The sequence below is a fragment of the Rhodnius prolixus genome, unplaced genomic scaffold (assembly GCF_049639745.1).
Source record: "Rhodnius prolixus isolate KJV_2025 unplaced genomic scaffold, Rpr scaffold_14, whole genome shotgun sequence".
Lineage (NCBI taxonomy): Eukaryota > Metazoa > Arthropoda > Insecta > Hemiptera > Reduviidae > Rhodnius > Rhodnius prolixus.
This window is the reverse complement of record NW_027411594.1, coordinates 404,372-431,009: the sequence shown is the minus strand read 5'-3', so window position 1 is coordinate 431,009 and position 26,638 is coordinate 404,372. Positions and strand designations below refer to the sequence as shown.

The window sequence follows — 26,638 nt, the reverse complement described above, 5'->3', positions numbered from 1 at the left end:
TCAATATGGTTCAATATGCGTGTAAGGAACTCCTGTATAATTCTAGTGGATCGTCAACATGATTATATGTGAGTGTAAGGAGGCCATACAAGTCCAGAGAGTCGTCAACATGGGTAAATGTGAATGTAAGGAGGTCCTATAAAGTCTAGAAAGTCGTCTACTTTACGGTAGTAACAAATATAGAGCATAAAGCAATAGTAAAGCTGTAATTATAACTTTTAGTTGTTTCAGACTGCGACCTTTTATTTGCCATTCTCAACTACTATAATGATTGGAAAGGCTTATAATAAAAAGTTATATTTAAACACGCAATTTATCATGAATAAAATACATTTCTTATAATAATATACAGAACACTCTCCGAGTTTATGTACATGGAGAAAAGTGATAAGAAAATGTAATTACATTGTAAAATTAATAATGAAAGATTCATTAAATCAAATCACTCTAAAGTTTAGAGTCTAAAATAAGGATTTCTAAAGTAAGTAAATAAACATCACAAATATGAGTTAACAAAGATTTTTATTATTAATATTTCTACATGAATGTCACATTAAAATTGTTTTAAAATAAATCCAGTGCCGTCTCTTAGATGTCTCAATTCGTAATTTTATTATAAAGTGGTTAGTTCCTGAATAGGTTTTCTCTATTGTAGAGGTGAATAATTGTAGAATAACACTTTTTCTTTAGGTTTGATAGCTCGTTCCATATTAACGTTCTTGTAACAAAACTGTCTCATTCGTATCTGAAAATGATAAAAATAATTTATTGTAACTTGCTTAATAAATATTAATAAACATCTTGATTATACTCTTATCCTGTCTATAGATGGCTGTTTTTTAGCCAAATTAAAAAAACTTAAAAAATTTTTACTTTATAAATTAATTTTATTTTATAAAATTTACTTCTATCAATCTTTTTTACTTTTACCACTTAACCAATTTTGTTTTTAAACAGGCGGGCATTTATAAATGTTTTTTTTTAATGCTAGTAATGTTTGTTTATATTCTATATCACTCATTCACTTTCAACAGAAGAGAATTCTCTGTAGACTATCACCAGAATAATCCTGAAATACAATAATCCTTCTCGACCTCTCACGTACTGAACATCACCAAAGTACTAGATCTTCCTACATTCCACCTCCACTTTCTCTTTCTCCCAACATTGTACCCTTCAGAAAACTGAACTTACGAATGATACTTAGCGAAGGGGACAGGAAAAAAAATCAATCAAACGTTTGGTTCAGCGCCCCCACGAGCCTTTAATTCTAAGGAGTTTCAAAGTTGTGCAGGAATAACAAATTTTAGAGATGTATTCTTAAAAAGAGGTTGGGAGCATACATGCTGCTCATTACTTAGTAATTTTAAATATATAAAAGTAATAAATAAAATGCTAAATAAATGTAATACAATTAGAGGATGAAATTAAGAAGAAAAAAATAGTTTTTAGTTAGAAAAGTTTTTTTTCCTATTTCCCTAAAATACCATAACTTTGACAAAATCCACACCTTTTACAATACAACATACTATCATGGAAAATTTTACCAGTAATAACACCAAGTATAGATGTAAGGACACATCGTATCAGATAATATTTTTATGGGAATTTCCAATTTTTATGAAAAGAATTATATAACTACCTTTACCAAGGAAAATCTAGAAGAAAAAATTACTATACAAAAATAATAAATAGATACTACCTCTTGAAAATAGTTATCTCAAACCAGATTTGTTTTTCTCTCAAGAAAAATTAACATGAACTTTAAACTTTTCATTTAAAGAAAAGCCTTTTTCATCCCAATTGTGACGAATCTTTTCAATGTTGTAAAAGAAGTCTTGGAAAGTGATTTCCAAATTATTTTATTCCCTAATAGTAACAAAGGAACCTTTTAATAAACTAAGAAGTTCCATTAATATACAATATTTTCATAGAAATTATTGCTTAACATGCACTGGATGATTCCTAAACTCTATAAAAAAATGTATTAGAAAATAGAGCCTAGGAGAGAGCTTACTTCGTGCACTTTTCATAATTGTAGTAATTAAAACAGAGAGACAAAAATAATTAAATCAGATTTTTGGTTTATTAAACATTAGCCGGCCTTAAAATTACTTGTAAATGCAAATTTAAACTGATGATTGCCCAAAATTTTATTTAAGGGCAACCTGAATCCATTAAAGTCCACTAACAACTTCCACTTTATTAACATAAAGTACCATTTATCAGCAATTACTCCAAAAACATGGAAGTAGGTTGTCCTTAATCTAACTATTAAAAAAGAAGGCGGAAAGTAGCCTAAATTGAACGTTATAACTTCAGTATGATTGGCTAAAATCTTCGAAAACCACTTCCTCTTACTACAATTCCCAAAATCATAATTGGACCAATCTTCTTGATAACTCAGTAAAACTTGATTGCTCTTAAACCAACTATAATTAAAGAAGGTGACAATATACTGGTAAACTGAAAGTGTTTCAGAACATTTGGATCAATCTGAATTCATTTTTCATTTCTAATATTATATTTTGGGACGTGACAAAACTCCACATATTAAAGTAACAGAAGATTTTATTATATTCAAGTATTTTATCAAATATAACATTCATTTTTACTGAAAACATTAGAGAATTGATTTTTAAAGCGTACGTTCATAGAATTTAATAATCATAAATATAACAGAATCATAAATAAATCATAAATCATAACGGAGGAAGTTTTTAATTACGAAAACAGAGTTCTATTTAACATCCTTTCATAGAAATTACTGGGAAATACAGCGTAAGAGAGAGCTTACTTCGTGCACATTTCATAATTTTGGTAATTTAAAGAAAATCTAAAAGAAATAAATCAGATTATTGGTTTAATTTACATTAGATGGCGTTAAAATTACTTGAAAATGCATTCTTGGGCTTATTATTAATGCAGAATTTTGAATTAATGCAGGACAAACAACCAACATTCATTGCAGTACCCTAAAAAGTTCTACATTATTCACAATTTGCCAGCAATTTTTCTAAAAACTAGCTCTGAGAAAAGATTAAATTTGATTGTACATTAAGTAAATTTTAAATCAAATAGGTGAAATACAGTTAAAATTGAACGTTTCAAGTTTAGTATGAGCAACTTAAAATCATCCAAAACCACTTTCTCTTACTACAATTATTATAATTATAATTGGACAAATATTCTTGATAACTCAGAATGTTTATTAAAGCTTTGGTTGCTCTTAAAATATCAATAAATAAAGAAGGTGGTATAATATTGTTAAATGAATGTGTTTTAGAACACTTGGATCTATCTGAATTATTAGTATTTAGGGCCCATGACTATTTATTGTAGTAGTAAATTGCACCTATTTTATCTAATAAAACATTCATTTTTATTGGAAACGTTTAGAGAGTTGATTTTTGAGGTATAACTCATACATAGAATTAAATAAATCTATATTTCTTCAAAATTCGTGGTTAGTTTTTAAATTTTGCTGCCTTCTAGCACTTACTATAAGAAGATTTTGGTAAACCATACAATTTGTAGATATTTTTTAATAAAAAGAAATGCCTGTGATTCAATGTTCGAAGAATATTAGCTATTTTACTATTATTACAAATATAATTCACAAATTTATCTTTGCTTTTAAGCTTAGTTTGATCTTATTTGTTGGTAAACTTTATTTCTTGGCTAATGTGGGTAAGAAGATTATACAGAAATTGAACTGTAATAAACTATTGTCTATTTTACAGCAACTTTTTACAAGTATGATAAAATTTAACTAATTTACAAAGATTTCTATAGAATTCACATAGAATAACTTTGTTTTTTAATAAACTGCTGTATGTTCACGTAGGTGATGGCAAATCACATAATTGAAGGCATTTTGAACGAAATAAGATACCAGATTCAAATAATTTGTAGGTATCATAATCTTTAGGATTTTTTTATTATTAAAATACATTAATTTGATCTAAAATTGTTATTTTGATAAATATTGATCAATCAGAAACGTAAATATTGTATTAATATGTTGAGTATTGATTGGTTTTTGAGCTACTTTGGTGAACTGAACGTCACATCTAGGGTCTAAACGGCCCTTAAGTATAACTTGTTTAAAGCAGGCACATCACATAAACAGAAGTTAAAGTTTATTATTATTTTTTTTAATATTAACCAATAGAAAGGAAATTTATTGAGTGCACTTACGGGAAAAAGGAAGATTGGGTAAAGGCTGATTTAAGTTATTTATAAAATGGCTCAAAGGTAAAACTTCTCACCTACACTTAACTATTATTATTAAATATGATATAAAATTCAATTATAATGCGTAAATGAACAGTTAATGCGAGCTAAAATTTCAATATGAATGAATATTGACTTAACTAGGGTTTCCACTCTAAGGCTTACATATGAAACAATTTCAACACAAGATTAAGATCTTACCACTAATGTAGAACTATAGGCAATGAAGATTTTGCAAAATTATTAACTTAAAAGAGAAAATTATCGCTTAGGTTCGTGGAAATTCGCCACGTATAAGGGTAGGTAATAGGTTAACTTGTTTTTACGGATTTTCTTAAAAACAACTTCAAAGATTTTGTTTAAACTTTGTGTACTTTTTATTTAAGCCGTATTACATAAATTTTACTGAAAACCGTTCTCTGTAAACTTATTTTGAGATCACTTTCACAGTACAACTTCAGCACTAGGTCACACTCGTAAACTAGCATTTAAATGAAATTTTAAGTTTTACCATTAATTTATTATTAAACATTACCTATTATTAAATAAAAATTCCAAATTTGAAGAAAATCTATCGAGTAGATTTTCAAGAATTAGCCAAAGAAGGTCAGGAGTAGAGGTGCTCATTTTTTCTTTAAAAAACTATTTCTAATGGAAAATAAATTTTTAACAAATTAATTCAACTCGATAATTTAATATTCTTTCATTTTTTAAAAGAAAAAAAAATAGTATTATTAATTTTCAATTTGAACTACATTTGTATTCTTCCGCAAAACCATCTGCTTTTGAGTGACGTCATAAAGTAGTCCCAAATTATTTATTAAAAAAAAGACTTTAAAACTATTAATAGTGAGGGAAAAACATTTTTTTCATCTAAATTAACTTGTTATTAATCCATTTTAAATAGAATTATGCTTAAATTTGATTTTATAAAAAATCCAAGTTCAAATATGGCGACTAACGGATTTTCGCAGTCAGTTGCCATTGGGCTCCCGACCAGTCAACATCTATGCTGTTCACGTAAGTAAGATTTTATTATTTATTTAATTAAATTCAATTAAATTTTTATTAAAATTAATAAAGTGATACAACTACATTAAATTTACGGGGTTTTAAATATTTTTTAACTAAAAAAATTAAAAAAATGAATTAGCACGAGGTCGACCAATGAATCTTGCATGTCTGGACAAGCAATGATTCGTATTTCTTCAATTATTTTTCTATTCCACTTTATTAATTTTTACATTTTAACTTGAAATTAATTTTTATTATTATTTTAAATATTTTTTTACTAAAAAATTAAAAAAATTAAATTAGCACGTGGTCGACCAATGAATCTTGCATGCCTGGACAAGCAATGATTCGTATTTCTTTAAATATTTTTCTATTTCATTTTTTTAATTTTTACATTTAACCATGAAATTAACTTTTATTATTTATTTATTTTTATAATCTGTGGCAATTTCTAAAATTCATTTCAGATACTTAAGTACATTTAAATTAATATTTTTGAATTTATTTTTTGTAACTGCACTCTTGAAATAGCTTTTTATCTTGGGACATTTCTTAACCACTTCACTAAAACAATCAATAATCCAAATTGTGAAGCAAGTCACCCCGAACAGGCGATGTCTTTACCTACCTTGAACTGAATACTCAGGAATTAAGTAATTTTTGGTAAAAAAACAAGTAAGTAATATTTATTATTTTATTCAATAAGAACTGCAATTAAAAATTTTTAATAGACATTCAAATAGTTTAAAAATAAATGAATTAATGAAATCAATTAAGGATTCAAATGAAACATGCTACAATCTACAATTGATTGGATTTTGAAATTATTTTAAAGCGCACAATATGAAAGACAACCTTCACTTTGGAGTTAGGCAATGATTAAAAAGAAAGATATAAAAATCATTGATTTAAAATACTTAATTTTTAAGTGAAAATATAATATTTTTTTGAAGAATGGGTAAGTTAATTACTTCCAAAAGTTGATCTAAAGCAATCATCTTTAAATTAATTGTTTAAAAACAATATCGAAATTTTCAGTTAGTACATAGAATTAATAAGAAAAGTTATTCCTATAACTTATTGTTATTGCGAAATTCGGTAGACAAAGGCTTTTGGGGAGCGAAATCTGATCTCTACCTCCTCGAGGTGCTCCCTGGGCAACTACTCCCGGGAGTAGGCTAACAGAGACAGTACACTTTTCCAATATATTAAATTAAACTTTTTTCCAAATTTAACTAAAAGTTGTAGAATATAAAAGTGTTAGCTGGTGCAGTATCGTGAACGTTTGAGAAATCTATAACAAAACTATACAAAATAAATAATAGGGTATTCTTTTATTAACAAACTCTCATCCATGTAAAAAAAATAGTTTTAAGAATTGACTCTATCATAAGTGGCTATAAAAACTAGATTTTACTAGTAACTAGTGGCACTAGTTTTAGTTACAGTATTAGTTGTAGTTTAGTTTAAGTAATGCATTACTTTTAGAGTAGATAAAGAATTATTTGTAGAAATGGGTATAGTTTTAAGAATTAAATATAGAAGTAGGTATAGTTTTAAGAATTAGTTATAAAAGTAGGTAGTTTTAAGAATTAGTTATCCTAAAGAATTAGATATAGAAGAAGGTATAGTTTTAAGAACTAGTTATAAAAGTAGGTAGTTTTAAGTATTAGTTATAAAAATAGGTATAGTTTTAAGAATTAATTATAAAAGTAGGTAGTTTTAAGAATTAGTTATGGAAGTAGGTATAGTTTTAAGAATTAGATATAGAAGTAGGTAGTTTTAAGAATTAGTTGTAAAAATAGGTATAGATTTAAGTATTAGATATAAAAATAGGTAGTTTTAAGTATTAGTTATAAAAAAGGCATAGTTTTAAGAATTAGTTATAAAGGTAGATAGATTTAAGAATTAGTTATCCTTAAGAATTAGATATAGAAGTAGGTATAGTTTTAAGAATTAGTTATCCTAAAGAATTAGATATAGAAGAAAGTATAGTTTTAAGAACTAGTTATAAAAGTAGGTAGTTTTAAGTATTAGTTATAAAAATAGGTATAGTTTTAAGAATTAATTATAAAAGTAGGTAGTTTTAAGAATTAGTTATGGAAATAGGTATAGTTTTAAGAATTAGATATAGAAGTAGGTAGTTTTAAGAATTAGTTATAAAAATAGGTATAGATTTAAGTATTAGATATAAAAATAGGTAGTTTTAAGTATTAGATATAAAAATAGGTAGTTTTAAGTATTAGTTATAAAAATAGGCATAGTTTTAAGAATTAATTATAAAGGTAGATAGATTTAAAAATTAGTTATCCTTAAGAATTTGATATAGAAGTAGGTATAGTTTTAAGAATTAGTTATAAAAATAGGTATAGATTTAAGTATTAGATATAAAAATAGGTAGTTTTAAGTATTAGATATAAAAATAGGTAGTTTTAAGTATTAGTTATAAAAATAGGCATAGTTTTAAGAATTAATTATAAAGGTAGATAGATTTAAAAATTAGTTATCCTTAAGAATTAGATATAGAAGTAGGTATAGTTTTAAGAATTAGTTATAAAAATAGGTATAGATTTAAGTATTAGATATAAAAATAGGTAGTTTTAAGTATTAGATATAAAAATAGGTAGTTTTAAGTATTAGTTATAAAAATAGGCATAGTTTTAAGAATTAGTTATAAAGGTAGATAGATTTAAGAATTAGTTATCCTTCAGAATTAGATATAGAAGTAGGTATAGTTTTAAGAATTACTTATAAAAGTAGATAGATTTAAGAATTAGACATAGAAGTAGGTATAGTTTTCAGAATTTGTTGTAAAATTGGTAGTTTTAAGAATTAGTATAAAAGTAGGTAGTTTTAAGAATTAGTTATAAAAATAGGCATAGTTTTAAAAATTAGTTATCCTAAAGAATTAGATATAGAAGAAAGTATAGTTTTAAGAACTAGTTATAAAAGTAGGTAGTTTTAAGTATTAGTTATAAAAATAGGTATAGTTTTAAGAATTAATTATAAAAGTAGGTAGCTTTAAGAATTAGTTATAGAAATAGGAATAGTTTTAAGAAATAGATAAAGAAGTAGGCAGTTTTAATAATTAGTTGTAGAAATAGGTATAGTTTTAAGACTTAGTTGTAAAAAATAGGTATAGTTTTAAGAATTAGATATAAAAACAGGTAATTTTAAACATTAGTTATAAAAATAGGCATAGTTTTAAGAATTAGTTATAAACGTAGGTAGATTTAAGAATTAGATATAGATGTAGGTATAGTTTTCAGAATTAGTTATAAAATTGTTAGTTTTAAGAATTAGTATAAAAGTAGGTAGTTTTAAGAATTAGTTATAAAAATAGGCATAGTTTTAAGAATTAGTTATAAAAATAGGCATAGTTTTAAGAATTAGTTACAAAAGTAGGTAGATTTAAGAATTGGTTATCCTTAAGAATTAGATATAGAAGTAGGTATAGTTTTAAGAATTAGTTAAAAAGTAGGTAGTTTTAAGTATTAGTTATAAAAATAGGCATAGTTTTAAGAATTAGTTATAAAGGTAGATTGATTTAGGAATTGGTTATCCCTAAGAATTAGATATAGAAGTAGATTCAAGTTATAAGAAGAAACCATTTATGAGGAATTTCAATGGATGGCTAGAGTATCTAGTTTGTAAGTTAGGTTAAGCTTAGTTGTAAGTTGCGCAAGCGTGCCCCTGCCATATAAGAAGAAACCATATATGAGGAATTTCAATGGATGACCAAATTATCTAGTTTATAAGTTAGGTTAAGCTTAGTTGTAAGTTGAACAAGTGGTGCCCCTGCCATATAAGAAGAAACCATATTTGAGGAATTTCAATGGATGACTAATCTATCTAGTTTATAAGTTAGGTTAAGCTTAGTTGTAAGTTGGGCAAGTGTGCCCCTGCCATATAAGAAGAAACCATATATGAGGAATTTCAATGGATGACCAAATTATCTAGTTTATAAGTTAAGTTAAGCATATTTGTAAGTTGGGCAAGTGTGCCCCTGCCATATAAGAAGAAACCATATATGAGGAATTTCAATGGATTGCTAAAGTATCTAGTTTGTAAGTTAGGTTAAGTTTAGTTGTAAGTTGAACAAGTGGTGCCCCTGCCACATAAGAAGTAACCATATTTGAGGAATTTCAATGGATAGCTACAGTATCTAGTTTATAAGTAACGTTAAGCTTAGTTGTAAGTTGGGCAAGTGTGCCCCTGCCTTCTAATAAGAAGCCTTATATGAAGAATTTCAATGGATGGCTAAAGTATCTAGTTTATAATTTAGGTTAAGCTTAGTTGTAAGTTGGGCAAGTGTGTCCCTGCCATATAAGAAGAAACCATATTTGAGTAATTTCAATGGATGACCAAATTATCTAGTTTATAAGTTAGGTTAAGCTTAGTTGTAAGCTGGGCAAGTGTGTCCCTGCTATATAAGAAGAAACCATATATGAGGAACTTCAATGGATGGCTAAAGTATCTAGTTTGTAAGTTAGGTTAAGCTTGGCAAGTGTGTCCCTGCCATATAAGAAGAAACCATATATGACGAATTTCAATGGATGGCTAAAGTGTTTAGTTTGTAAGTTAGGTTTAGCTTAGTTGTAAGTTCGGCAAGTGTGCCCCTGCCACATATGAAGAAGCCATATATAAGGAATTTCAATGGATGGCTAAAGTATCTAGTTTATAAGTTAGGTTAAGCTTAGTTGTAAGTTGGGCAAGTGTACCGCTGCTATATTAGAAGAAACCATATATGAGGAATTTCAATGGATGGCTAAAGTATCTAGTTTGTAAGTTAGGTTAAGCTTAGTTGTAAGCTGGGCAAGTGTGCCCCTTCTATATAAGAAGAAACCATATATGACGAATTTCAATGGATGGCTAAAGTGTTTAGTTTGTAAGTTAGGTTTAGCTTAGTTGTAAGTTCGGCAAGTGTGCCCCTGCCATATATGAAGAAGCCATATATGAGGAATTTCAATGGATGGCTAAAGTATCTAGTTTATAAGTTAGGTTAAGCTTAGTTGTAAGTTGGGCAAGTGTACCGCTGCTATATTAGATGAAACCATATATGAGGAATTTCAATGGATGGCTAAAGTATCTAGTTTGTAAGTTAGGTTAAGCTTAGTTGTAAGCTGGGCAAGTGTGCCCCTGCTATATAAGAAGAAACCATATATGACGAATTTCAATGGATGGCTAAAGTGTTTAGTTTGTAAGTTAGGTTTAGCTTAGTTGTAAGTTCGGCAAGTGTGCCCCTGCCATATATGAAGAAACCCTATATGAGGAATTTCAATGGATGACCAAATTATCTAGTTTATAAGTTAGGTTAAGCTTAGTTGTAAGTTGGGCAAGTGTACCCCTGCCATATAAGAAGAAACCCTATATGAGGAATTTCAATGGATGACCAAATTATCTAGTTTATAAGTTAGGTTAAGCTTAGTTGTAAGCTGGGCAAGTGTGTCCCTGCTATATAAGAAGAAACCATATATGAGGAACTTCAATGGATGGCTAAAGTATCTAGTTTGTAAGTTAGGTTAAGCTTAGTTGTAAGTTGGGCAAGTGGTGCCTCTGCCATATAAGAAGAAACCCTTTATGAGGAATTTCAATGGATGACCAAATTATCTAGTTTATAAGTTAGGTTAAGCTTAGTTATAAGCTGGGCAAGTGTGTCCCTGCCATATAAGAAGAAACCCAATATGAGGAATTTCAATGGATGACACCAAATTATCTAGTTTGTAAGTTAGGTTAAGGTTAGTTGTAAGCTGGGCAAGTGTGTCCCTGCCATATAAGAAAACCATATATGACGAATTTCAATGGATGGCTAAAGTGTTTAGTTTGTAAGTTAGGTTTAGCTTAGTTGTAAGTTCGGCAAGTGTGCCCCTGCCACATATGAAGAAGCCATATATGAGGAATTTCAATGGATGGCTAAAGTATCTAGTCTATAAGTTAGGTTAAGCTTAGTTGTAAGTTGGGCAAGTGTACCGCTGCTATATTAGAAGAAACCATATATGAGGAATTTCAATGGATGGCTAAAGTATCTAGTTTGTAAGTTAGGTTAAGCTTAGTTGTAAGCTGGGCAAGTGTGCCTCTGCCATATAAGAAGAAACCATATTTGATGAATTTCAATGGATGGCTAATGTATCTAGTTTGTAAGTTAGGTTAAGCTTAGTTGTAAGCTTGGCAAGTGTGTCCCTGCCATATAAGAAGAAACCCTATATGAGGAATTTCAATGGATGACCAAATTATCTAGTTTATAAGTTAGGTTAAGCTTAGTTGTAAGTTGGGCAAGTGTACCCTTGCCATATAAGAAGAAACCCTATATGAGGAATTTCTATGGATGACCAAATTATCTAGTTTATAAGTTAGGTTAAGCTTAGTTGTAAGCTGGGGAAGTGTGTCCCTGCTATATAAGAAGAAACCATATATGAGGAACTTCAATGGATGGCTAAAGTATCTAGTTTGTAAGTTAGGTTAAGCTTAGTTGTAAGTTGGGCAAGTGGTGCCTCTGCCATATAAGAAGAAACCCTTTATGAGGAATTTCAATGGATGACCAAATTATCTAGTTTATAAGTTAGGTTAAGCTTAGTTATAAGCTGGGCAAGTGTGTCCCTGCCATATAAGAAGAAACCCAATATGAGGAATTTCAATGGATGACACCAAATTATCTAGTTTATAAGTTAGGTTAAGCTTAGTTGTAAGTTGGGCAAGTGTGCCTCTGCCATATAAGAAGAAACCATATTTGAGGAATTTCAATGGATGGCTAATGTATCTAGTTTGTAAGTTAGGTTAAGCTTAGTTGTAAGCTGGGCAAGTGTGTCCCTGCCATATAAGAAGAAACCATATATGACGAATTTCAATGGATGGCTAAAGTGTTTAGTTTGTAAGTTGGTTTAGCTTAGTTGTAAGTTCGGCAAGTGTGCGCCTGCCACATATGAAGAAGCCATATATGAGGAATTTCAATGGATGGCTAAAGTATCTAGTTTATAAGTTAGGTTAAGCTTAGTTGTAAGTTGGGCAAGTGTACCGCTGCTATATTAGAAGAAACCATATATGAGGAATTTCAATGGATGGCTAAAGTATCTAGTTTGTAAGTTAGGTTAAGCTTAGTTGTAAGCTGGGCAACTGTGCCCCTGCTATATAAGAAGAAACCATATATGACGAATTTCAATGGATGGCTAAAGTGTTTAGTTTGTAAGTTAGGTTTAGCTTAGTTGTAAGTTCGGCAAGTGTGCCCCTGCCATATATGAAGAAGCCATATATGAGGAATTTCAATGGATGGCTAAAGTATCTAGTTTATAAGTTAGGTTAAGCTTAGTTGTAAGTTGGGCAAGTGTACCGCTGCTATATTAGAAGAAACCATATATGAGGAATTTCAATGGATGGCTAAAGTATCTAGTTTGTAAGTTAGGTTAAGCTTAGTTGTAAGCTGGGCAAGTGTGCCCCTGCTATATAAGAAGAAACCATATATGACGAATTTCAATGGATGGCTAAAGTGTTTAGTTTGTAAGTTAGGTTTAGCTTAGTTGTAAGTTGGGCAAGTGTACCCCTGCCATATAAGAAGAAACCCTATATGAGGAATTTCAATGGATGACCAAAGTATCTAGTTTATAAGTTAGGTTAAGCTTAGTTGTAAGTTGGGCAAGTGTACCCCTGCCATATAAGAAGAAACCCTATATGAGGAATTTCTATGGATGACCAAATTATCTAGTTTATAAGTTAGGTTAAGCTTAGTTGTAAGCTGGGGAAGTGTGTCCCTGCTATATAAGAAGAAACCATATATGAGGAACTTCAATGGATGGCTAAAGTATCTAGTTTGTAAGTTAGGTTAAGCTTAGTTGTAAGTTGGGCAAGTGGTGCCTCTGCCATATAAGAAGAAACCCTTTATGAGGAATTTCAATGGATGACCAAATTATCTAGTTTATAAGTTAGGTTAAGCTTAGTTATAAGCTGGGCAAGTGTTTCCCTGCCATATAAGAAGAAACCCTATATGAGGAATTTCAATGGATGACCAAATTATCTAGTTTATAAGTTAGGTTAAGGTTAGTTGTAAGCTGGGCAAGTGTGTCCCTGCCATATAAGAAAACCATATATGACGAATTTCAATGGATGGCTAAAGTGTTTAGTTTGTAAGTTAGGTTTAGCTTAGTTGTAAGTTCGGCAAGTGTGCCCCTGCCACATATGAAGAAGCCATATATGAGGAATTTCAATGGTTGGCTAAAGTATCTAGTCTATAAGTTAGGTTAAGCTTAGTTGTAAGTTGGGCAAGTGTACCGCTGCTATATTAGAAGAAACCATATATGAGGAATTTCAATGGATGGCTAAAGTATCTAGTTTGTAAGTTAGGTTAAGCTTAGTTGTAAGCTGGGCAAGTGTGCCTCTGCCATATAAGAAGAAACCATATTTGATGAATTTCAATGGATGGCTAATGTATCTAGTTTGTAAGTTAGGTTAAGCTTAGTTGTAAGCTTGGCAAGTGTGTCCCTGCCATATAAGAAGAAACCCTATATGAGGAATTTCAATGGATGACCAAATTATCTAGTTTATAAGTTAGGTTAAGCTTAGTTGTAAGTTGGGCAAGTGTACCCCTGCCATATAAGAAGAAACCCTATATGAGGAATTTCTATGGATGACCAAATTATCTAGTTTATAAGTTAGGTTAAGCTTAGTTGTAAGCTGGGGAAGTGTGTCCCTGCTATATAAGAAGAAACCATATATGAGGAACTTCAATGGATGGCTAAAGTATCTAGTTTGTAAGTTAGGTTAAGCTTAGTTGTAAGTTGGGCAAGTGGTGCCTCTGCCATATAAGAAGAAACCCTTTATGAGGAATTTCAATGGATGACCAAATTATCTAGTTTATAAGTTAGGTTAAGCTTAGTTATAAGCTGGGCAAGTGTGTCCCTGCCATATAAGAAGAAACCCAATATGAGGAATTTCAATGGATGACACCAAATTATCTAGTTTATAAGTTAGGTTAAGCTTAGTTGTAAGTTGGGCAAGTGTGCCTCTGCCATATAAGAAGAAACCATATTTGAGGAATTTCAATGGATGGCTAATGTATCTAGTTTGTAAGTTAGGTTAAGCTTAGTTGTAAGCTGGGCAAGTGTGTCCCTGCCATATAAGAAGAAACCATATATGACGAATTTCAATGGATGGCTAAAGTGTTTAGTTTGTAAGTTGGTTTAGCTTAGTTGTAAGTTCGGCAAGTGTGCCCCTGCCACATATGAAGAAGCCATATATGAGGAATTTCAATGGATGGCTAAAGTATCTAGTTTATAAGTTAGGTTAAGCTTAGTTGTAAGTTGGGCAAGTGTACCGCTGCTATATTAGAAGAAACCATATATGAGGAATTTCAATGGATGGCTAAAGTATCTAATTTATAAGTTAGGTTAAGCTTAGTTGTAAGTTGGGCAAGTGTACCGCTGCTATATTAGAAGAAACCATATATGAGGAATTTCAATGGATGGCTAAAGTATCTAGTTTGTAAGTTAGGTTAAGCTTAGTTGTAAGCTGGGCAAGTGTGCCCCTGCTATATAAGAAGAAACCATATATGACGAATTTCAATGGATGGCTAAAGTGTTTAGTTTGTAAGTTAGGTTTAGCTTAGTTGTAAGTTGGGCAAGTGTACCCCTGCCATATAAGAAGAAACCCTATATGAGGAATTTCAATGGATGACCAAATTATCTAGTTTATAAGTTAGGTTAAGCTTAGTTGTAAGTTGGGCAATTGTACCGCTGCTATATTAGAAGAAACCATATATGAGGAATTTCAATGGATGGCTAAAGTATCTAGTTTGTAAGTTAGGTTAAGCTTAGTTGTAAGCTGGGCAAGTGTGTCCCTGCCATATAAGAAGTAACCCTTTATGAGGAATTTCAATGGATGACCAAATTATCTAGTTTATAAGTTAAGTTAAGCTTAGTTGTAAGCTTGGCAAGTGTGTCCCTGCCATATAAGAAGAAACCCAATATGAGGAATTTCAATGGATGACCAAAGTATCTAGGTTATAAGTTAGGTTAAGCTTAGTTGTAAGTTGGGCAAGTGTACCGCTGCTATATTAGAAGAAACCATATACGAGGAATTTCAATGGATGGCTAAAGTATCTAGTTTGTAAGTTAGGTTAAGCTTAGTTGTAAGCTGGGCAAGTGTGTCCCTGCCATATAAGAAGACACCTTATATGTGGAATTTCAATGGATGACCAAATTATCTAGTTTATAAGTTAGGTTAAGCTTAGTTGTAAGTTGGGCAAGTGGTGCCCCTGCCATATAAGAAGAAACCATATTTGAGGAATTTCAATGGATGAGTATACTATCTAGTTTGTAAGTTAGGTTTTGCTTAGTTGTAAGTTGGGCAAGTGTGCCCCTGCCATATATGAAGAAGCCATATATGAGGAATTTCAATGGATGGCTAAAGTATCTAGTTTGTAAGTAAGGTTAAGCTTAGTTGTAAGCTGGGCAAGTGTGCCTCTGCCATATAAGAAGAAACCATATTTGATGAATTTCAATGGATGGCTAAAGTATCTAGTTTGTAAGTTAGGTTAAGCTTAGTTGTAAGCTGGGCAAGTGTGTCCCTGCCATATAAGAAGAAACCCTATATGAGGAATTTCAATGGATGACCAAATTATCTAGTTTATAAGTTAGGTTAAGCTTAGTTGTAAGTTGGGCAAGTGTACCCCTGCCATATAAGAAGAAAGCCTATATGAAGAATTTCAATGGATGACCAAATTATCTAGTTTATAAGTTAGGTTAAGCTTAGTTGTAAGTTGGGCAATTGTACCGCTGCTATATTAGAAGAAACCATATATGAGGAATTTCAATGGATGGCTAAAGTATCTAGTTTGTAAGTTAGGTTAAGCTTAGTTGTAAGCTGGGCAAGTGTGTCCCTGCCATATAAGAAGAAACCCTTTATGAGGAATTTCAATGGATGACCAAATTACCTAGTTTATAAGTTAAGTTAAGCTTAGTTGTAAGCTGGGCAAGTGTGTCCCTGCCATATAAGAAGAAACTCAATATGAGGAATTTCAATGGATGACCAAAGTATCTAGGTTATAAGTTAGGTTAAGCTTAGTTGTAAGTTGGGCAAGTGTACCGCTGCTATATTAGAAGAAACCATATACGAGGAATTTCAATGGATGGCTAAAGTATCTAGTTTGTAAGTTAGGTTAAGCTTAGTTGTAAGCTGGGCAAGTGGTGCCCCTGTCATATAAGAAGAAACCATATTTGAGGAATTTCAATGGATGAGTATTCTATCTAGTTTGTAAGTTAGGTTTTGCCTAGTTGTAAGTTGGGCAAGTGTGCCCCTGCCATATAAGAAGAAGCCATATATGAGGAATTTCAATGGATGCCTGATTTAATGATGTGTCATCCTTCAGCTCAAAAGAAAACCATATTTTTGGAATCTTAGTGTTGGATCTCAAAGTAGTTGATAAGTAGTATTTTAAGGATATTGTTTGGGACAAATAGATTATTTAGTTACGTTCTGACTATAAAAGTAATTTCACCTTTAACTTAAACTAATTTAAGTAAACTCTTCCATTTTGTTTTGTAGACTGTTGAGGTGCTCTTGAAGTATTGGTATATGTTTAAATTTCACTTGTATTTGTTTTTGTTCACTTAGCATTATTGGTGTATTTAAGGGACTTCGTTTCTCTTGGAACAGATAGAGTATATTTCCTGGCAATTTATTTTTATTAATTAATCTACGTTTTAATCCTAAAAAGAAGGTTGTATTTAGGTTGTTTTTAATGGTTGAACAGGTTGTTTGCGTACGCTGGTTACTGGTAAACTTGTCCAGATGGTTTCATTTCAAATTCGTCTAAGGGTAGATGATATTTTCTAGTTATTATTGATAGCATTCTCAAAGCAGTCTTATTCTTTCTACATTAATAGCTTTGCAGTCAGTCTTTAGGAGTTCTTTTATTAATAATTGAAACACTTAGTTTTACAAATTATCTATCATAATCTTTTGCTTCAATGTTAATTATAATTCCATTTATTTTACATTTTCATATTCAATTAATATGGTGTAACTAATAGCATGATAATAATGCATGAAAAAATTAAATCATTTCACTAATTGCATGTTCACTACTCATCTAAATGAATACTTGGAATTATAATTATTTAAAACATTTTAGTGGCCACTAACAATGTTTTTACTCGGTTTTTTAAGTCTAAATGTGAATCAAATATACCCACTAATTAATTATTGTGTTAGATTTATGTCGGCTACACATCCTGCACAACACTTCGTGACAAAAAACACTGGCTCCGATTTTACACATTACAAGATTCATTGTTTTAAAATCTTTTGTTTCTTGGTTGATTTGTTTTATTTCAGGCTGGGGTTTCAGTTGTTAATCGTCTTCTGGTTGTTTCTTGAATTTCGTTTTTTTTGTTGGTTTTGCAGACTTTGTTTTCTTCAAGTCTGTATCTTTTTGTAAGTCCAATTTCCCACCAGTCCAAAAACCCTTTTTTTCCGAACGCCTTTCGAATAATCCCCCTATTTCCCTAATTGCCCCATCCTATACATAACCTAGAAATCTAGGTTTAACTCATTCTAGAAATTGGTCTATGCAGACAGATCTCCCTGTATATCCCTCAATCACTAAACGATATTCTTACCCTATTCCTTTTTCTTCCAATTTTATCCCAATCCAATTTTACAAACTCCATTGTATGGAGTTCTACATATCCCTATGCCTGCTTAAATGACCAACTAGAATGCGGATGTGGGTGGAAAGGCGTTCTTTGGGGAGCGAAAACTGATCTCTACCTCCTCGAGGTGCTCCCCGGGCAACTACTCCCGGGAGTAGGCTAACAGAGACAGTACACTTTTTAAAGATTAAAAAAAGCTTCAATTTAAATTTTTTCCAAATTTAATTAAACTTTATAAATACAAAGATTTTCATTAACGATAAGCGAAATGATAAATTAGAACTGTTTTAATATGAAAGTGTTATCTCGTGCAGTTTTGCGAAAGTTTGAGATATATATGAAAAATTGCTTAAAAAAAATATACCTCAAATGCTCCAGTTTGAACTTGAAATAAAACTAATAAGATCTTGTCAAGTTATTTCTTCCTCTGCTGGAAGCGTGTTAAATTTTTTTCTGTATTGATGTCTTCTTTTCACTTAAGTTTGCCTTTTTCCTTTTATGATCAAAACTTAAATTAACTGGCGAAAAATTTATTGCCAGCTAAATATACAATTTCTGGACTAATCTAGGAATCAGGGTTCTTTTTAAATCAATAATGGTTTATTTACAAAAACTAGAAAAAGTAATAAACAGAAAAATATATACATAGCGATACTTCATGGCAGAATAAACATTCTGGCCTGACAGAATTAAAGAAGGCTTTTCGTTAGTTTAAGTGTAGTTTATTTATTGAAGTTACACTGAAATAACATTCTAGTTTACCTAACAAATTAAACTATTCATGTTCCAAACAATTAGTTTTAAGTATAGTTAAGATAATAATTAAGATCAAGGATAATGAAGAACGTCAATGATAACGAAGATGTGAAACGAAGCTTTGAAGTGAAAACCAAAAAATTGAAATGCTACTTAGTTATAAGTTAGTTTTAAGTTACGCCAATTCCATGCTGTGATGAGGAAAACCAACATCATTTAGTTAAGTTAGTTTTAAGAGACTTTAAGTTTGTATATTGCATTAAAAAAAAAAAAGAAAAGATATCTCTTACTATTTTTCTCCCTAATCCTCTTAATATTAAACCCCAGTATGACATTATATTGTACGACCAAGGGCAAAGCAGCTATGATATGGAAGCCAAAAATGGTTAATACGAATTAAATAAATAAGAAGCTTTAGAATTGAGCCAAACCCTGACACTCAGTTATATGGAAGTCAAACATAGTTTTAAATTAATTAATTTAGTAAATTTATAGCTATAACTGTGATGCAGTGATGTGAAAAGAAAAATATTTTGTTAACATAAATTAGTTTTAGAAAAAAGCTTAAATTATTCTGGGGACATATTATTGTTTAGCAGTTAGTTTTATAAGATAGTTATAATCTTCATGAGATGATGTGAACACCAAAATATCTTTCAAACGTCGTTATATTAGTTAGTTTACTAACTCTTAAGTAAGTATAAACCAGAAGCTGTGATGTGAAAACGGTGTAATATAATAAGAAGTTATATAATTCGCACATGTACCAACTTAGATGTCAAACATGAGATGGATAAATAGAAAAAGGAATCTAACTCTACAATATTTTTACATATGGGACATATGTTTTTAACATTCTCATCCAGGTAAAAAAAAAAAACTTAGTTTTAAGAATTAGTTTTAATGAGGTTGGGATGACGTTATGGAAGAGCAAAGTGGATATAGATGAAGGAATGGAATGGAAGTCCTATAAATATTTCGGATGTAATGGTAGATGGCTTAACAGACAATGGAGAAAAGAATATGTTCTAATCAATTTGGTGTTTGATGAAATTGGTCCTCTCGTTGTTGCAAAATATTAGTTTTTTATGTTTTTTTTTATTGGAAATGTTGATAGGATCTTTTGTGTAGTTTGTATAATATCGCATTTGCTTTGAGTGCTAGTAGTTGAGACGATACTCCAAAAAATGATTCACATGGACTTTATAAAAACAATTCTTTCCTAGTGTCCCATACCATCGATTATTAATCTCGATTGAATTATAATCACTGCTGCTCATCACTGAATATTTTGGGAAGCAGATTTGTAAACTCTGTTCTTATTTGTATTGACCCTCAATATTTATCATTAGCATTTATGTATTTTATTATTTTTCTCCTGGCAAAGACTGTTGATTATTTAGGCATTTATTCCTCCTGAAACACACGTTGGAATTTCGTAAAGTTACAAGTTGATACTTGATTAAACTTTTCTTAGTGAATCTTTCTCTTATGTATTAGGAAGTAAGAATTGAAACTGACTATATCATAAGTGACAATAAAAACTGATAGATGGCACTAGTTTTAGTTACATTTTTAGTTGTAGTTTAGTTTAAGTAAAGCATTAGTTTTAGAGTAGCGATAGAATTAAATATTAGTTATAAAAGTAGGTACAGTTTTAAGAATTAGTTATAGAAGTAGGAATAGTTTTAAGAATTATTTATAGAAGTAGGTATAGTTTTAAGAACTAGTTATAGAAGTAGGTATAGTTTTAAGAATCAGTTATAGAAGTAGGTATAGGTATTTACGAATTAGTTATAGAAGTAGGTATAGTTTTAAGCATATTTAAAGGCCATCGTATCAGTTTACATTCATTGAAAAATTTCAGGTGTTGTGAGATGCAGTTATAATAGATAACTAACCTAATTTGTTTAAAATTCTTACTCCTCTTATATTATGTTACTAACCTGTATAAAACTAGCTCCTACTCTAACTTAGCATAAAAGATGAGCGAATTTGATGCTAATTTCCAGACATGCAATTTTACTCTTTTATTCCTCTAAAACTATCTGCACCTCACGCTCCTTTGCACGTTAATAAAAAAATAATTGCTAGCTTAAATGCGACACTTAATTCTTCTAGAGTTCACTACTAATACGATATATTTTAAAAGTATGGTACCATACTACTAATATCCGGGCTAATATAAAATAAAACGGTTCGCGTTCTGATCATATTTGTATTAGCGGGTCTTCTAGGGAACGATAGAATCGGATATCCGGGAATTAAGATAATCCGTGAACGTCAAAACATAAAACATTCGGTAGGAAATATCCACCGTCCGAGTTGCTATTTTATTTTAAATAGCTTAAAAGATTATTCGGCGTGAAGCGTGTTCCGGAAGTAATTCGGTGTGGCAAACGGAACTAAATCGGTTACCGCTGTATTTCGATAGTATGTGATCTCTAGAACAACTATAAACGACATAATGTCGCCGAACAATTTATTTACCGTTATTAATGTGCTAAGCAGAACTGGGCGCAGAGCATGTATGAGTTCTAATTTAGTGAAATTGCTTAGAATTCAATTACCAACACATTCTGACACAGATAGTTGCTAAACATGTAGCCTTGATGAGACAATTCTTATGTAAAAAAAATCATGACTGCTACTAATTTATGAGTGCCTCAGTCTCAAACAGTCTATTTGTACGGATTTATATTAGGATTTTGGTTAAACATTTATGTAGAATTGACATTCTATATAATTTCAAAAAAATAAATGTCCTTTTATTTATTACGTTTAGTTAAATAAAAGTTTTTCTGTTTTTATGGTTTATGTAAATTTTAAATGTGTTATTAATCAAATATTTAGAAGCTCGTGTACTTCTTTTCTTTTTGTGTTTACTTTGATCTTGATCTGCGAAATCTGAGAAGATTGTTAGGCGAACACAGAGCTTCGTTTTGTTTGGTTTGTGTTCTTTGTGAATTCTTGATAGCTGTTTTTCAGACAAAAATGGTCCATTGTAAATTAATTGTATCTTTAAAGGCAGTTACTTTTGTTATGTAGATAGTAAATGGAAGTAAACCTGATACCTCTTTTTTATGATTCTTTGATGTTCGTTGGTTCATAGATTCTTTGTAGGCTGTTATTTCTGCTATGCAGCTATAACATGGAACTAATCCAAACCACCGTATTACGTAAATCTACGTCTTTTAAAACTCCAGCCTAGCAAAAATTATAATAGAATAATCATTAGTTTTTAAGTTTACATAGTTATAAGTTGAGGAAATTTTACCTATCATGACAGAAGAAAGTGATTGGAATCTCAATGGGTGCCAACTGAAATCAGTTCTAAGTTAACTTGGCTAAAAGGCTTGGAGAAAAGTAACCTTTATGTCAGGTGAACCTAATATCATTTAAATCGAAAAGGTTGCGACAGGTGTTTAGTTTGTAAAGTAATGGATTAGATTAAGCTTTCAAAGTTCGCATTTATATTTTAAGACTTCTCATATTGGTGTTCACATCACTTGCATATAATTACGAGTAAGTAATTAAGAAGTAAACCATATGCACCCTCAAATTCTGACGAAAGAGAAATCTTAGGAATCTCAACGTGTGCCAAACGTGATTAGTTAGTAAGTTAAGTTAGCTTAAGTTGGAACAAATACACCCTCCATGTTAGACGAAACCTATATCTTAGGAATATCAACGTATGCTGTACGTGATTAGTAAGTAAGTTAAGTTAGCTGTAAGTTAAACGAAACCCATATCTTTGGACTATTAGTAAAAGCCTCACGTGATTAGTTTTTATGGGAATAGGATAATTAAAGCTTATACTCTAGTACGCGATATTTGTTCAATGAATTCCTTTTTTTTATTCACATCATCTGCAATTAGCTTACTTAGATAGATAGTATATAGTTTTTAGTTAGCTTATAAGTTGGGCAGTATGCCACCGACATGTTAGAAGAACCATATCTTAGGAATCTCAATCAAATGCATTAAGTAATTAGTTAAGCAGTGTGCACCTGACATATAAGAAGAACCATATCCCAGGGATCTGAATGGATGCCTTTAGTAATTAGTTGCGTACTCTGCACCGGCCACATAAGAAGAGACCATATCTTAGGAATCTTAATGGATCGCTTAAGTATCTAGTTTATAAGTTAACTTAGTTGTAAGTTGGGCAGTATGCCCCTGCCATATAAGAAGAAACCATATCTTAGGAATCTCAACGGATGCCTTAAGTAATTAATTTATAAGTTAGCTTAGTTGTAAGTTGGTGCAGTATCCATCCTACAGCTCAGAAGAAAACCATATCTTTGGAATCTCAATGGTGGATCTGACATTTGTTCATAAGTAGTTTTTTAAGTAAATTGTTTGGAACAAATAGTTTATTTAGTTACATACCGTCTATAATAGTAATTTCAGTGCACGTCATCTAATAGAAACACATCCTAAACTAATTTAAGTGAACACTTCAATTTTGTTTTGCAGACTGTTGAAGTGTTCTTGAAGTATTGGTATATGTTTAAATTTCACTTGTATTTGTTTTTGTTCACTTAGCATTATTGGAGTATTTAAGGGACTTCGTTTCTCTTGGAACAGATAGAGTATATTTCCTGGCAATATATTTTTATTAATTAATCAACGTTTTAATCGTAAAAAGGTTGTATTTAGGTAAAAAGTGACATTGATTAGAAGAAGAAAATGGTTGAACAGGTTGTTTGCGTACGCTGGTTACTGGGAAACTTGTCCAGATGGTTTCATTTCAAATTCGTCCAAGGGTAGATGATCTTTTCTAGTTATTATTGATAGCATTCTCAAAGAAGTCTTATTCTTTCTACATTTATAGCTTTGCAGTTTGTCGAAAATATTTAAGAGTTTTATTATATATAATTGAAACCCTTCTACAAATTTTGTATCATAATTTTTCGTTTCAATAATAATTATAATTCCACTTATTTATTCATTTTCTTATTCAATTAATATGGTGTAACTAATAGCATAATAATAATGCATGAAAAATTAAATCATTTCACTAATTGCATGTTCACTAATCACCTAAATGAATATTTGGAATTATAATTATTTTAAACATTTCAGTGGCCACTATGAATGTTTTTCTCCGGCTTTTTCAACACTAACTCTGAATCAGTTATACAGACTAATCAATTATTGTATTAGATTTTTTTCGGATACACATTCTGCACAACACTTCGTGACAAAAAACACTGGCTCCGATTTTACACATTACAAGTTTCAGTATTTTCAATTTGTTGTTTCTTGGTTGATTTGTTTAATTTCAGGATGGGGTTTTAGTTGTTACTTGTCTTCTTCTTGTTTCTTCAATTTCGTTTTCTTTATTGGTTTTGCAGACTTGAATTTCATCAAGTCTGTATCTTTTTATAATGCCAGTTACCCACCAGACCAAAAACCCTTTTCTTTCCGAACGCCTTTCTCATTATCCCTCCCTATTGCCCGAATTACCCTATCCCATACATAACCTAGAAATCTAGGTTTACGTCATTCTAGTCTCTGGTATATGCAGCTAGATCTCCCTGTATTTCCCTTTATCTCTAAACGATTTATTTACCCTATTACCTTAACCTCCAATTTTCTCCAGATCCATTTTTATAAACTCCATTGTATGGAGTTCTATATAACCCTATGCCTGCTTAAAAGACCAACTAGAATGTGGATGTGGGTGGAAAGGCGTTCTTTGGGGAGCGAAAACTGATCTCTACCTCCTCGAGGTGCTCCCCGGGCAACTACTCCCGGGAGTAGGCTAACAGAGACAGTACACTTTTTAAAGATTAAAAAAAGCTTCAATTTAAATTTTTTCCAAGTTTAATTAAACTTTATAAATACAAAGATTTTCATTAACGATAAAACCTCCCGTAAGGGGGAAGTGGACTAGCCACTTCTTTGGGGACCTTGGCGTCACTGCGGGTTCCCTAGCATAACAACACGAACAATACATGTTCACTAAAATCTAGCGTGCCACATTCTACATAAATAAGTATGTAAGTATGTATGTTGCGGTCAATTTGTTTAAGTAGTAACACAGGTAAATTTCAATGATGTCCTGAAGGAAGGCGGCCTTCTATTATACGTATATTGCACATAGCAGTACTTCATGGCAGAATAAACTTTCTGGCCTGACAGAATAAAAAAAAAGCCTTTTGTCAAGCTTCATCAAGGCAAAACTAACTAAACATAAATATTAAGTAGATTTTTACCTCTTTTGAAAATGGTTATCTCACATCACATTTGTTTTTTCCTCAAGAAAAATTGACATGAACTGGCATTTTTCGTTTCAAGAAAAACATTTTTCGTCTATCCCAATAGTGACGAATCCTCTCAATATTATAATAAAATCCTGGAAAGAGATTATCAACAATGTAATTATTTTATTTCATAATCATAACAGTGGAAGTCTTTAATTAGGAAAACAGAGTTCTATTTAATATCCTTTCATACAAATTACTGCAAACTAGAGCGTAAGAGAGAGCTTACTTCGTGCACTTTTCACAATTTTGGTAACTGGTAATTCCAACTGAAACAGTCTGCAGTCTTGTATACCTCTTGGCTGCATTTCTATTGAAATTAAATATATTTATTCCACACAAAACCAAATCACCATATAAAGAACCAAAGTATTCCACTTTTGTTCTCTATTACCTACAATCACAATACACCAAAAGAAATGTTTAGTACAAATGGAGGGAAACTACTAGAAACATGTGTCCTCACTTTTGCAGAAAGACAGTGTAGCAATTATATATTTAATATTCACCAATATGAATAATATTAATAATTAATTGAAAGTATTTTAAAATTGTAAATATAAAATTATTTTTATAAAACCTTCTGACAATTAGTTATAATAATGTTTGAAATAATTTCTTATTTCTGTATACTGTTCCTGAGAACGAATCAAGATAACAAATTTACTTCGTTTCACTTGAGTTTGATTCAGTGACTTTTATCTAAATCACCACTATTCCTCTTTCAAGTACTATTACGGAAGAGAAAACAATTCGAGAGAACTATCACACGATTTTCTCTTTCTATAATAATTGTCAAGGTTCTTCCATTACAAATCGATACTGCAAATCTTAAAACTTCTTAATTTTTAAAAACAATATCAATATTTTAAGTTTGTATATTGCATGAATAAGAAGAGATATCCTCATACATTGTTGTTATTCCGATAATCGGTAGATAATTTTTGGGGAGCGAAATCTGATCTCTACCTCCTCGAGGTGCTCCCTGGGCAACTACTCCCGTGAGTAGGCTAACAGAGAAAGTACACACTTCAAAGCTTAAACGTAGTTTCAATTAAACATTTTTCCAAATTTAATTAAACATTAAAAATACAACGATGTTCATTAACGATAAAAGAAATGTCTACAAACTATAAATTACGACAGCTTTAAACGGGTTGTAGAACATTAAAGTGTTTTCTGATGCTGTATCGCGAAAGTTTGAGATATATATGAAAAAAAAAAAATATACCTCATCTGCTCCAGTTCGAACTTGAAATAAAACTAATAAGATCTCGTCAAGTTTTTTTCTTCCCCTCAAGCAAGCGTGCTTAATTTTCTTCAACTATTTTCTGAATTGATGTCTTCGTTTCACTTAAATTTGTCTTTTACCTTTTATGTTCAAAACTTAAATTAACTAGCGAAAAATTTATTGCCAGCTAATAAATATACAATTTCTGTACTAATCTAGGAATCAGGGTTCTTTTTAAATCAATAATGGTTTATTTACAAAAACTAGTAAAAGAGATAAACAGAAAAATATATACATAGCGATACTTCAGGGCAGAATAAACATTCTGGCCTGACAGAATTAGAGAAGGCTCTTCGTTAGTTTAAGTGTAGTTTATTCATTGACGTTTCACTGAAATAACTTTATAGTTTACCTAACAAATTAAACTATTCATGTGCCAAACAATTAGTTTTAAGTATAGTTAAGATAATAATTAAGATCAAGGATAATGA

At 30.7% G+C, this 26,638-nt stretch overlaps 1 long non-coding RNA gene across 2 annotated transcripts; it reads right to left on the bottom strand.

The window, feature by feature from the left end:
* Positions 1-505: 505 nt before the first annotated feature.
* On the bottom strand, positions 506-25,397 carry LOC141451603 (uncharacterized). 2 transcript variants are annotated; one of them, XR_012456919.1, is made up of 4 exons: positions 25,146-25,397; positions 24,869-25,008; positions 21,719-21,851; positions 20,078-21,621 (listed from the first exon to the last, which is right to left on the bottom strand). It is a non-coding gene; the product is annotated as an uncharacterized lncRNA (long non-coding RNA). The 2 variants fall into 2 exon arrangements; XR_012456918.1 differs by lacking the exons at positions 20,078-21,621; positions 21,719-21,851 and adding an exon at positions 506-745 and having other exon boundaries at positions 25,146-25,390.
* Between the last annotated feature and the right edge of the window lie 1,241 nt (positions 25,398-26,638).